The 12,278-nt window shown below is 48.1% G+C and overlaps 1 protein-coding gene across 8 annotated transcripts in view; it reads left to right on the top strand.

Moving 5' to 3' along the window:
- DENND2B (DENN domain containing 2B) overlaps positions 1 to 12,278 on the top strand; it is a 182,262-nt gene that overhangs the window by 132,838 nt on the left and 37,146 nt on the right. The gene's annotated exons all lie outside the window — the stretch shown is intronic.

The following is a 12,278-nucleotide window of genomic DNA, read 5'->3' as shown; positions in this document are numbered from 1 at the left end:
GGAGTGCAGTGGCATGATCTTGGCTCACTGCAACCTCCGCCTCCCAGGTTCAGGCAATTCTCCTGCCTCAGCCTCCTGACTAGCTGGGATTACAGGCGTGTGCCACCACGCCCAGCTAATTTTTGTATTTAAGTAATTTTTTTTTTTTTTTTTGAAACAGAGTCTCATTCTGTTGCCCAGGCTGGAGTGCAATGGCATGATCTCGGCTCACTACAGCCTCTGCCGCCCAGGTTCAAGTGATTATCCTGCCTCAGCCTCCCAAGTAGCTATGATTACAGGCGTAAGCCACCACACCTGGCTAATTTTTGCATTTTTAGTAGAGATGGGGTTTTGCCATGTTGACCAGGCTGGTCTCAAACTCCTGACCTCAGGTGATCCACCTGCCTTGGTCTCCCAAAGTGCTGGAATTATAGGCATGAGCCACCATGCCTGGCCAATTTTGGGTGTCTTTTTAAAGGGTTTTTCAGTCTCACTTTAGATTTTTTTTAACAGATTTATTGAGGGACAATTAAAGTACAATAAATTATGTAATTTGAAGTGTACAGTTCTCTCTCTCTCTGTTTCTCTCTCAAGAAAACCATCACCAGGCCGGGCACGGTGGCTCAAGCTTGTAATCCCAGCACTTTGGGAGGCCGAGGTGGGTGGATCACGAGGTCAAGAGATCGAGACCATCCTGGTCAACATGGTGAAACCCCGTCTCTACTAAAAATACGAAAAATTAGCTGGGCATGGTGGTGCGTGCCTGTAATCCCAGCTACTCAGGAGGCTGAGGCAGGAGAATTGCCTGAACCCAGGAGGCGGAGGTTGCGGTGAGCCGAGAGCGCGCCATCGCACTCCAGCCTGGGTAACAAGAGCGAAACTCCGTCTCAAAAAAAAAAAAAAAACAAAACAGAAAACCATCACCACAATCTGGAAGCCATTTCTTAACTTGATAATTTTTTCCTGCCTAGAGAGACTGGCAGTGAAAAACAGTTTTATTTTCTGACCCAACAGGGCCTTTGTCATTTGTGATTCCTTTACATTTTAACAACGAAACAGCTCCTTCCTAGCTTACCTCTTTTCTCTTTTTTGCTGTAGGCAGCTAGAGCAAGTCAGATGGTACTTTCAGCACTATGCCTGCAAATCCCCTTAGCTAGTTCATCAGATTAATTAGCTGTATTTCCTATTATCTATGTTAACCACAGGTGACAAACTTTTCAATACTATGAGGTTGCCTTTCCTCTAGCTTCCAATAGCATTTCCTTACTTTCCATTAAGCCCCTACTGACAGCCCAGAAGTCACTGTTGTAAGATTTTGTTTCAGTAGCACCTCTCTGGCAGGTACCAAAATGTATTCCAGACATCTACTGTCATCCACCCCCTGCCAAAAAAAAAAGATGTAATGGCATAAAACAACCATGTTCTCATGCTCCCAGACTCCATGGATTAGGAATTCAGACAGAGCACTGCAGGGATGGCTTGCCCCTGCTCCATGATGTCTGTCTTGGCTAAAAAGAATTCAAGGCTGGCTGGGCACAGTGGCTCACGCTTGTAATCCCAGCACTTTGAGAGGCTGAGGTGTAAGGATCATTTGAGCCCAGGAGTTCAAGACCAGGCTGGGTAACATAGCAAGACCCTGTCTCTACAAAAAATAGTAATAATAATAAAATTAACCAGGTATGCTGGAATGTACCTATGGTCCCAGCTACTCATGAGGCTGAGGTGGGAGGCTCACTAAGAGCCCAAGAATTCAAGGCTGCAATGAGCTGAGACCTTGCCACTGCACTCCAGCCTGGCAACAGAGTGAGACAGTCTCTAAAAAAAAAAAAGGAAAATAAAAAAGACTTCAAGGCTTAGGGTGGCTCAATGACTAGGGGCTGGTATCAGCTGGAGATGTCTTCACCCCACGTCTCGGGGATGCTGTCTGTTGCTGGGACTTTACCTGGGACTGCCAGCCAGAACACCTACATGTACCCTTTCCACATGGCCTGGGCTTGCTCTTAGCATGGGAGACAGGAATTAGGAGCTGCTGACTTCTTTAGGCCTTGGCCTGAAAAGTAGTGCCACATTATTGGTATTGTATGCTTGATTGATAGCACACAATACAAATAATATGCCCAGATTTAAGAGGAGGGGTTATTTTGACAAGAGGCATGTCAAAGAATTTGGGGGCCACGTTTTAAAACCACCACGAGTGCCACTGGCATGGTTTCTTGGAATTGGATTTGCCTCCCTCTTGGCTTTGTCTAATGCCTGGCTCTGCTTTATTCAGCAGCCCAGTCTTTACTAACGAGGGCACTGGGGATGTTCCTGCCGGGCATCAGTAAGGAACATGCCGGGCATCATTAAGCCCTCAGAGAGGGCTTCTGCACTGTCAGTATTCTGCGTTCACTGCTACTGCTACTTAGAGGGCTCGGGGTTCCTCCCGGAGAAGAGCTCAGCAGTCTACTTGGCGCTTCCTTAGAAATCAGCTTGGGGGCAGACAGGTGTGGCTTCCGTAGATTCTTAGATGTGCTTTCTGGAGGTGAAAAGGCAACGAAATTTATGCTGTGACTCTCACTACCTTTCACTTCCCCTGACAAGCTGTAGGGACCTGGAGAATCTCTACAGATGGAAGCCTAGATATAGCCCCAGTTGGGGGCTGAGGCTGCCCTGGACTCTGTTGGAGGCTCGTAATTGTTTGAGATGCTTGCTTTGGGAGCAAGAAAGCCAAGTTGTGAGTATCACTCTGTCCTTTGGCTTTTTTTTTGAGATGAGTCTTGCTGTTTCACCCAGACTGGTGTGCAACAGCACAATCTCTGCTCAGTGCAACCTTTACCTCCCAGGTTCAAGTGATTCTCCTGTCTCAGCCTCCCGAGTAGCTGGGATTACAGCTGCATACTACCACACCCAGCTAATTTTTTTTTTTTTAATTTTAGTAAAGAAGGGGTTTCAACATGTTGCCCAGGCTGGTCTCAACCTCCTGAGCTCAGGCAATCCATCCGCCTCGGCCTAGCACTCCCAGAGTGCTGGGATTACAGGCATGAGCCACTGTGCCCGGCCCCTTTGGCTTTCTATCTGGACTTTTCTGGAGTGGGATGTCTGTGTCTTGTTACTGGGTAAGCTTCTGCTCTAGGCCGGGGAACAAACTCTTGGACTTGCTGACTCAGGCAGGCTTCCTCCATTTTCTCCTCCTTCATGCTCAGTGTGTGGCCTTGGGGTAGCATAGTGAGAATGCCATCCCCAGAGTTGGGGCAGTCACTGAGTGACAGGAGAATGGTGATGCCGCTAAGCCAACAGGGCCCTTAGTTGAGAAGCCCAAGAATGCTGAATGGCAGGCCACCATCCAGGCAGTTTCATTTGAAGCAGGCTAGACATAGCTTAGTAGGGTTGGAAGTGTATTGGACACTGAGCCCTGTAGAACCTTCACCTGCAGACAGGCTCACTTCATGGCCCTCATAGCACATCCTGGTGTCTCTGAGGCTGTTTCCAGGACTACTAGGACTTTTTCCCAACGAGCTCCAGCTTGGTCCCTTCTTGTTACTAACACTTGTAGTAGCCCTGTGACCAGAAAAAGCAGAGCACCTTGGGGCATGCTGAGTTCGTCAAAGACTAAAGACAGCCTTTCCTCCAAAAATGTTCCTCAGGGAACCTGACAATTTGTAGGGCATCCCTTAGCACAGATACTTCCTGTTCGGTTACCAAAGAGGGGCCTGCGTCATTAACCCAGCGATTGGGGCATGTTCATATGAGACACTACCAGAGGGAATATTGTACACTTTTCACTCTCACTTTCTGTCTACGTGCATGTGCACACGTATACATGATGCTTTTTCTTTCCTTTTTTTTTTTTTTTTTTTTTTTTTTATACGGAATCTTGCTCTGTCACCAGACTGGAGTGCAGTGTTGCGATCTTGGCTCACTGCAGCCTCCGCCCCCAGGGTTCAAGGGATTCTCCTGTTTCAGTCTCCTGAGTAGCTGGGACTACAGGTGCATGCCACCATGCCCAGCTAATATTTTTTGTATTTTTAGTAGAGATGGGGCTTCATCATGTTGGCCAGGATAGTCTGTATCTCCTAACCTCATGATTCACCCACCTTGGCCTCCCAAAGTGCTGGGATTACAGGAGTGAGCCACCACGCCTGGCTGCTTTTTCTTTTCTTGTTTCTTTTATCAAAATTTTCTGAGACGGGGTCTCACTCTGTTGCCCAGGCTGGAGTGCAGTGGTGCAACCATGGCTCACTGCGATCTTGACCTCCTGGGCTCGAGGATCCTCCTGCCTCAGCCTGGGTAGCTGGGACTCTGGTCCCAGCTAATTTTTAAGTATTTTGTTTTTTGTAGAGATGCAGTTTTACCATGTTGGCTAGGCTGGTCTCTAACTCCTGGGCTCAAGTGATCTGCCCACCTTGGCCTCTCAAAGTGCTGGAATTACAGGCATGGGCCACCATACCTGGTCCACAATACTTTTTCTTTGAATTTCTCTCTCTTTCCTTACCTTAGCTCATACTCTTTCTATCCTAATTATGTGTCTTAAATATTTGTGTGTGTGTGTGTGTGTGTACGTTCATTTATGGTTCTCCGTTTCTTTTAAATTTCCTTTGCATTCTCCCCTGCTTGCTTTTATCTGTTTATCTTACTACATCTCTCCTCAAAATATTGGTTTTGGCCAGTTGCATGCTGCAGTGTTGGCATCCGTGCCTGTGCTGAGCGGCAGAAGTGGCGGCCTGCTGACAAGGCTGTGGCACAAGTGCCCAGTTCCACAGTGTCTGCCTCCCAGGGGCATCCTCTGGGATTGTAGAATAACAGACAGATGATAAGAGCAGTCTTGGGTGTCTGGTGGCTGCTTTGTATTTACTTAAAAAATTATTCCTTTTACCTTTATGGAATGATTTATAGTGTTCAAACACTGTTAGATATTTACGTCATCTTAGCCACACAGCTAGTGCATGGGGACACTCGGAGGAAGTGTTGTCCGTGTTTATAGTTAAAGAACCTGGGCGCAGAGAACTGAGAGGACTTGCCCAGGAGCACACCCAGAAAGTGATGGGCCCAGGACCCAGTCAGTGCGTTGTTTTCACGCCTGTGGGAGAGGGCCTCTGGGGCTAACGGCGACACCAGGCTGCCCCGAGTGCTTTGTGTACCTTTCTCTGTTGTTCTTCCGCTCATACAGCACAAAGAGAGAGGCGGGCAAGTCTGTAGACAATGTCATGAACAGGCATACAGGAGGCCTAGGTTTTAGTCATTCAACACAAATAACAATTCTTTTTAAATTCTAGACACTTTGCAGGGGATATCAGCTTAACGAGATACTGTCACCACCTTCAAGTGGGTTCACTCATCACCTAGTAAGGAAGAGGAAACAGCATGGCAGAGTGAAGTGTTACACATGCCATCGCAGACTTTTCCCCTGTGGAGGCCTCTGCATAGGCCATCGCTACCTGAAAGGGGGTAGGGTGTGAAAAAGCTAAGAGTTTGATGTGCCTACGGGTAGGATACAGGATTGAGATGGAGGGAAGAACAGTGTGGGATGATGAAGGGGAAAACAGGTAGGGACCAGTTCATGGGGGGGCTTGTCAACAATGCCAGCGAATTTGCATTTTATTCTGTAGATACGAGGAGTTTCAAACATGGTAAGTTTTGTATTTTGGAAAAATGTCAGAAGTTGAGAGGATGGACCAGAACTGATTTAAGACTGAAGGCAGAAAGAGGAGTTAAGAGACCAAAGAAGTGGCAGTAGCTGTAGGGACGGGGAGGAGGGGGACACATCTGAGAGATGTTGAGAAGTAGAATTGATAGGATATAGCCTTCAAGTAGATGAGTGTGTCTGGAGAGAGGGCTGGATCCCGATGCTTGAGGTGGGAGGGGAGAAAGCTCTGACCTTTCCTCCCCTCTCTGGAATGAGTTGGAGAAAACACGCAGCAGTAAAAGCCAGGGGAGGTAGAAGCATAAAGCAGCATGGGGATGAAACTGTGGGAGAAGACGTCCAGCACAGGCAGTTGGGAAAGAGGGTGCTAGTGTAAGGCCAGCCCTTTCAGATGGACACTGGGTCCCCACCTCTTCATTGCCTGCTCAAGGATGTTATACCTGCATTTGTGTCCTCTGTGTCTGCACTGACAACTTTTCCCTCTCTGCTGGATCATTCCAATTACAGTTGTAAGGTTGGTGTGGTGGTTCACACCTGTAATCCCAGCACTTTGGGAGGCCAAGGCAGGAGGATCACTGGAAGCTAGGAAGGAGTTCAAGGCCAACCTGGGCAATGTATTGAGACCCCATCTCTAAAAAAAAAAAAAAAAAAAAAATTAGCTGGATGTGGTGGCCTGAGCCTCTAGTCCCAGCTATTCACGAGGCTAAGGTGAGAAGATGGCTTAAGCTCAGGATTTTGGGGTTTACATTGAACTCTGCACTCCACCCTGAGTGACAGAACAAGACTGTCAGAAAGAAGAAAGAGAGAGAGAAATAGAAGGGAGGCGGAGGGAGGGAGGAAGGAAGGAAGAGGGAAGGAAGGAGGGAAAATTAACAAGAAAAATGCTTCCGTTACACGATATTCTTCTCTAACTACTGTGCCATTTCTTTGTTCCTTTTTTAGGAAAACTCACAGAGGGTTGTCTGAACTCTCTGTCTCCACTGCTTCTCCTCCCTTTTTCTTGAATTTTTGCAGCGAGGCTTCCCTTCTCCCCTGTTCACCAAAACCTCCCTTCGTCAGGTCACAGTGACCTGCATGTTTCAGATCATTTCTCAGTCCTTCTCTTACTCAGTTGTTGGCAGGTTTGACTCAGTCGATCACTCCCTGTTTCTTGAGCATCTCAGGACATCACTCTTCATGGTTTTTTTCTTTTCTCACTAAATCCTCTTCTCAGTCGCCTCAAAACGCTGGAACGTCCCAGTGCTTGGACTTCTCTAGCTATAGTTACACGCTCTAGAGGATCTCATTTGGCCACATGGTTTTAAATATCCCTGTATACCACTAATGACTCCGATACTGAAATTTATAACCCAGACTCTGTTCTACCAATGTTCAGGCCAAATATCCCAATGCTGTCCTAGACTCCTCCCCTCTCACGCTCATCTAATCCATCAGCAAATCCCATTGGCCCAACCCTCCAAGTAGACCCGTCTCCACCACTACCCTTCTGTCCCAAGTCATATAATAATCGCTTATCTGGATTCCTGCAGTGGCCTTCTAAATAGTCTCCTTGTTGCCACCCTTGTGCCCCTGCCCATCATCCTCTGATGTGAATTCAGATCCTGTCACTGTCCTGCTCACATCCCTTCAAGAGCTTCCTTCTCTTTGAGAGTGTAAGCCCAAGTCTTATCAGTGGCCCATGGGGCATTCTATGGTGTGGCTTCTGGTGTCTCTGCGGCTCATCTCCAGCCCATACTTTGTTATCTCCCTTCCTTTGGCCACACTGGCCGCCTTGTTGCTGTTGGAATACAGTAGGCTCGTGGTGATCTTTGCCCTACTGCACTTTCTATCTGGAACATTCCTCCCCTGGATAGACACATTGCTCACTTCCTTCAGGTTGTGTTCATGTGTCCCCCTGGCAAGAGGGGCTTCTGTGTAAAACAGCAACTCATCCCCACTGCTCACCTCTGATCCTTTTCCCCTTCTTTATTCTTCTGTATTGGCCCCTAAACCATTTCGCACAGTTGTTTTGTTTATTATCTGCTCACTCTAAACAAATAAAGCAACTTGGTGTCCCTCCACTAGAATGTAACCTATAGAAAAAGAGACTTAGTTTTCAGTGTCTGCTGATCCTTTTTTTTTCTTTGAGACAGGGTCTCACTCTGTTGCCCAGGCTGGAGTGCAATGGTGCAATCATGGCTCACCGCAGTGTTGACCTCCCAGTCTCAAGCAGTCCTCCCACCCCAGCCTAAAATAGTTCCTGGAATAGACTTGGTGCTCAGTATATCTGGATGAATGGATGAAGAGCCAGAATGTATCTCTGGCCTGGTGGGGTTGCACACTGTGGTGTGGGTGGTAGGTGGCTTCCTTTGTTCAGATGCAGAGAAGCTAGCAAGGAGCTGGCCTAGAAACTGGGAAAGAGTGAAGTTAGAGACTTTCAGTGGCTTTGCTCCCGTGGTGGCGTCTGGAGGCAGCCTGGTCCAGGCTCTGACTTTCTCTTGGCAGTGGTCTCCTCTTATCCAACAGAATGATCTTACTTTCCCTCCTAGTCTCAGTTTGAGGAACTAAGAAACAAGTACATAGAGTGGGACTGAAGCCCAGAAATGAGCACCCTCTCCCATCCATGCCAGGGGATGCCATCTGAAGTGCAAAGTCCTTGTTATGGGGATCCAGGCACCCTGACACCCGGCTCCCATTGTGTCCCTCCTGAAGCCTCCCTAGTGTTCCCTCTCTAGGTGACAGCCTCTCCTGACCTTCCTTCAACCTGGGAGTAAAGACTGATGGAAGTCCCGACTCTTAGGGTGGCTGAACTGGCTCCACTACCAGAGAATACCCCCATAAGGGCATCAGAGCCTGTAGTAGTGAGAGAGGGATCCAGTCCAGACATCACAGAAGCTGACCAGTGGGGAAGTGGGGAAGGAAGGCCAGGGCAGTGGCTCTGCACTGGGATGGGATGGGCCAGGGATACACAGGTATGGCCTTTCCCACCTGCATCTTTTTACTACTGCCTTGGAGCAAATCACCCCAAAACTTAGTGGCTTAAAACAGTTGATTGTTTCTCACATTTCTGTGGTTTTCTGGTGGTTCCTCTGCTGATTTCCCCTGGGTGCACTCATGTAGCTGTGTCTCACGGGGTCCCAGGTGGCCTCACTCACGAGTCAGGCAGTTGTAGGCTGGCTGTTGACAGAGGTGCCTCGGTCACATTCCATGGGATCTGTCGTCCTCTGAAAGACTAGACTAGCTTCCTTATATGACGGTGTCAGGGCAGCACTCTAGGTGGGTAAAGGGAGATACTACAAGGCCTCTTGAGGCCTCAAGTGTGGAATTTGGACACCTTTTAACTTCCACCACCACATTGTGTTATATTCAAAGCAAATCACCAAGATCAACCCAGATTTGAGGGCAGAGAAATAGACTCCACCTTTCCATAACCTGAGCTGCTGAGAATTCATGGCCATATTTAATTTACTCCCCCACCCCACTTGATAGTGTTCAGGATCCATGGACAGTGGCAAACTGACCAAGCTTCCCAGGTGATTATTCTGAAGAGTCAGCCCCTTGTGAATATTAGTAATGATCAGGCTAAGATGGAACACTGTGTGTTAGGCCCCAAGCTCAGCACTCAACAGGTACTATTTCTGTTTCTCACAGTGATTCTCTGAGATATGTGATCTTTCAACACTCATTTTATAGTAAAGGAAACTGAGGCTTAGGGAGAGAAAATTACTTGCTCAGTTATGAAGCTTATAAGTGGCCACCCTGAAACTTGAACTCCAAGGCTGTGATGTTCTTACCCTATGTTGAGACTAGCTAGCTGTAACCTGATTAAAAAAAACAGATCTAATGAGAAATTAGCATTTCACATCCATGGTCTTATTTGTTCAGTATGACAACCCTGTTACGCGAAATGTGCAACAGCTATGAAGAAATGAAGCTGGATGCTCAGAGTGTGAGTCCATTGCTAATAAGAGGTAGAATCAGAAACATAACGGACAGATAACAGAGAATTCTACCCTCAAGTGAGAATGTCACCCCCAGGAGGGCAGAACCTTATCTTTATTGTTTACCGACCTTGGAGTGAGTCTGGTGCCTTCTCTGGGATGAACCCAGGGCTCCCAGGCTCCAGGCTGGCACAGGCAGGCCTCTCTATGGTGCAGTACACTGACCGTGGCCTGTGTGCGGAGGCTGGGGCAAGGGCAGCGTGTGACACCATGGTTCCCAGGTCAGCAGTGACACCAAGGACAGGACCTTCAGAGGAAAGGGCCAGTCTACTCTCTATTTTATGCCGCATGAGAGGGGAGAAATGAAATCTCAGTTCAAGCAGGGTAGGCACTGAGAGAAAGTTCTTAACCTGTGGGCATTTATTCGTCCTGGAACTACTAAGGGAAGTTGTAGAATCATTCTCTCTGAAAGCGTGCTGGGAACAGATGGATCAGAGGCTCTGAATTGTTTTCCTGTCCCAAGGAGCCATGCCTCATACTACCATCAGTAACAGTGGCTCCATGGACTGGCGAATTCTTTCCTGGGCAGCTGGGGAGACACAGCCCTAGGGAACCGCATATCAAAGAACCTGGAAGGGGTGAGGCATGTATAGTTTAAAAAGGCTTTCTGAGAGATTGTGAGTCTCATTAGGTGCCTGCCATCTCCCAGTAGAATATAAGCTTCATGAGGACATGAATTTGTGTCTGTTTTGTTTATTCTGTCTGGCACTTAGAATAGGCCTAGCACAGAGTAGGTGTTCACTAAGTATTTGTCGAATGAGTAAACAAATAGAAATCGTCCTCTGTGAAATGCATCTTCAGCTGAGAACTAAAACAGTCCTTTATGTAGCACAGGCACTCATTTGCTTAGTGGGCTGGACTGATGACCTTTTGTATTTATGGTTCTATCAGATAAGAGAGACCTAAGGCCTCCATCAGTTGTGAGGAAGTTGGGATCTCCCCCACACTGAAGCCTGGCACCTTGCCCTGCCGCTCCCCACCCCAGGGAGGGCCGGGGCTTACTCTGTTCACACTTCCTCCCTGAGCAGAGCCTCTTTGGTCATCGGCTTGGCTGGGCACTGAATTTCTCTCATCTGTGCCCACGTACACATGGGATGGCTCTTGTTTGACGTGCCCACTGAAAAACAACTTAAGCATGTTGAGGTTTCCTGTTGATTGGGGGCAGCCAGAGGCCTGTGACCCAACTGGGATTGTCAGCCAATGCCTGACTCACTCGAGCTCCAGTTTTCTGTGTGTGAGTGAACAGTGACAGCGGCCTGGCTCAGGGGCAGCTGGCTGCCTTCCTGTGGATGGCATGGCATTCTGGAGCCTGAGAGGCTGGGCAGCCCAGAGCCGAGGGCCACGGCCTTAGGGTCAGGTCAGCCTTTTACTGTGCAGTGTTGGCAAATCCTGCTGTTTTTGAACTGAAACTGTTTGGAAAGAATTCTGAAAGTTGACAGTGGTTACCCTACTAGACAACTAGAAAAGTGTGCCCAGGAGGAAATATGCTCATGGTTCTCTTCAATGAGCTCACCTTTCCCTTTTCCTTCCCTTTTCTGTTCATCATTCCCGAGCACCCTCCAGACACTGTTTGTCCCTGGGCCTAGAAGAAATCATAGTCTAGTAGGGAAGACCAAGAAGTCCCTTGATACTTACAAGTGCTGTGACACACATGTGTCCAGTGCTGTGGGGATTTCTGTTGAGCTACCCCAGGGCCCTGGCAGTTCAGAAAGTGGCAGAGGCACTGCTTCCTCTTCAGAGAGGCAGCCCAGAGTAATGGAAGTTCATGTCCTGGCTTTACTTACCAGCTGAGTGACCTCGGATGAGGTATTAAACCTTTCTGTGCCTTAGTGTTTTTTATTTGTAAAATGAAGATAATAAACATGATAATAACCTCATAGAATTTTCAGGAAGATTAAATGAGTTGACATATGTCAGAACATTTATTCAGAGCTGTTCCTGGCCTTTGCCAAGATCTGCATATAGATTTGGAGCTGGGACATCGTGGATGCTTCTTGGATGTGATGCCACTGCTGGAGGGTGGAGCTGCCTGAGGGGTGGCCTCCCCACCCCACTGGCTTCCTCATTGACAGAGTGGAAAAGACTCTTTCCTGAGGGGCTCTTCTGACCTTTCTGAGGGCCTCAGGGATTCTAATTCTGGTCAGAACTCAACATGAAGAAGTGAGATCTTATGTCTGGTAGCAGAAGTCCCAGGGGAGACAGAAGCTTGTTAAGGAGGAAGATCAAAGAGTTTAGAGTGTATTTTGGGGCTACTTCAGGGAGTGGTGTGTGAGAACCACCTTGCCACCAGTTCACAAGAGCTCATCAGTGGCATCTCCCCTCAGCTTCACAGCCAATGACGTCACACTGGTAGCTCAGCCATAGAAGGAATATTTATGCTACCAAAATTGGCAAATGCTACAAATCTGCTCTTGTCCAGAGAGCTGGTTGTTCAAACTTTTTTTTTTTTTTTGTTCCATTTTCCCTCTTTTTGTGGACAGTCTCACTATGTTGCCCAGGCTGGCCTTGAACTGCTGGGCCCCAGCGATCCTCTTGCCTCTGCCTCCCTCAGTGCTGGGATTACAGGAGTGAGCCACCACACGTGCTGAGAACTGGTTGTTAAGCACGTGCCAGCACACCGCTGGGCCTCTGTGCTCTTGTAGGCAGATGTAGACTCTTGGGATGCTCTCACTTGTCACAGAACAGGCGTCTGTTTC

The sequence above is a fragment of the Sapajus apella genome, unplaced genomic scaffold (assembly GCF_009761245.1).
Source record: "Sapajus apella isolate SASKATOON/1434 unplaced genomic scaffold, GSC_monkey_1.0 scaffold47, whole genome shotgun sequence".
Lineage (NCBI taxonomy): Eukaryota > Metazoa > Chordata > Mammalia > Primates > Cebidae > Sapajus > Sapajus apella.
The sequence above is the reverse complement of the archived record's forward strand: the minus strand, read 5'-3'. Positions and strand labels throughout refer to the sequence as shown.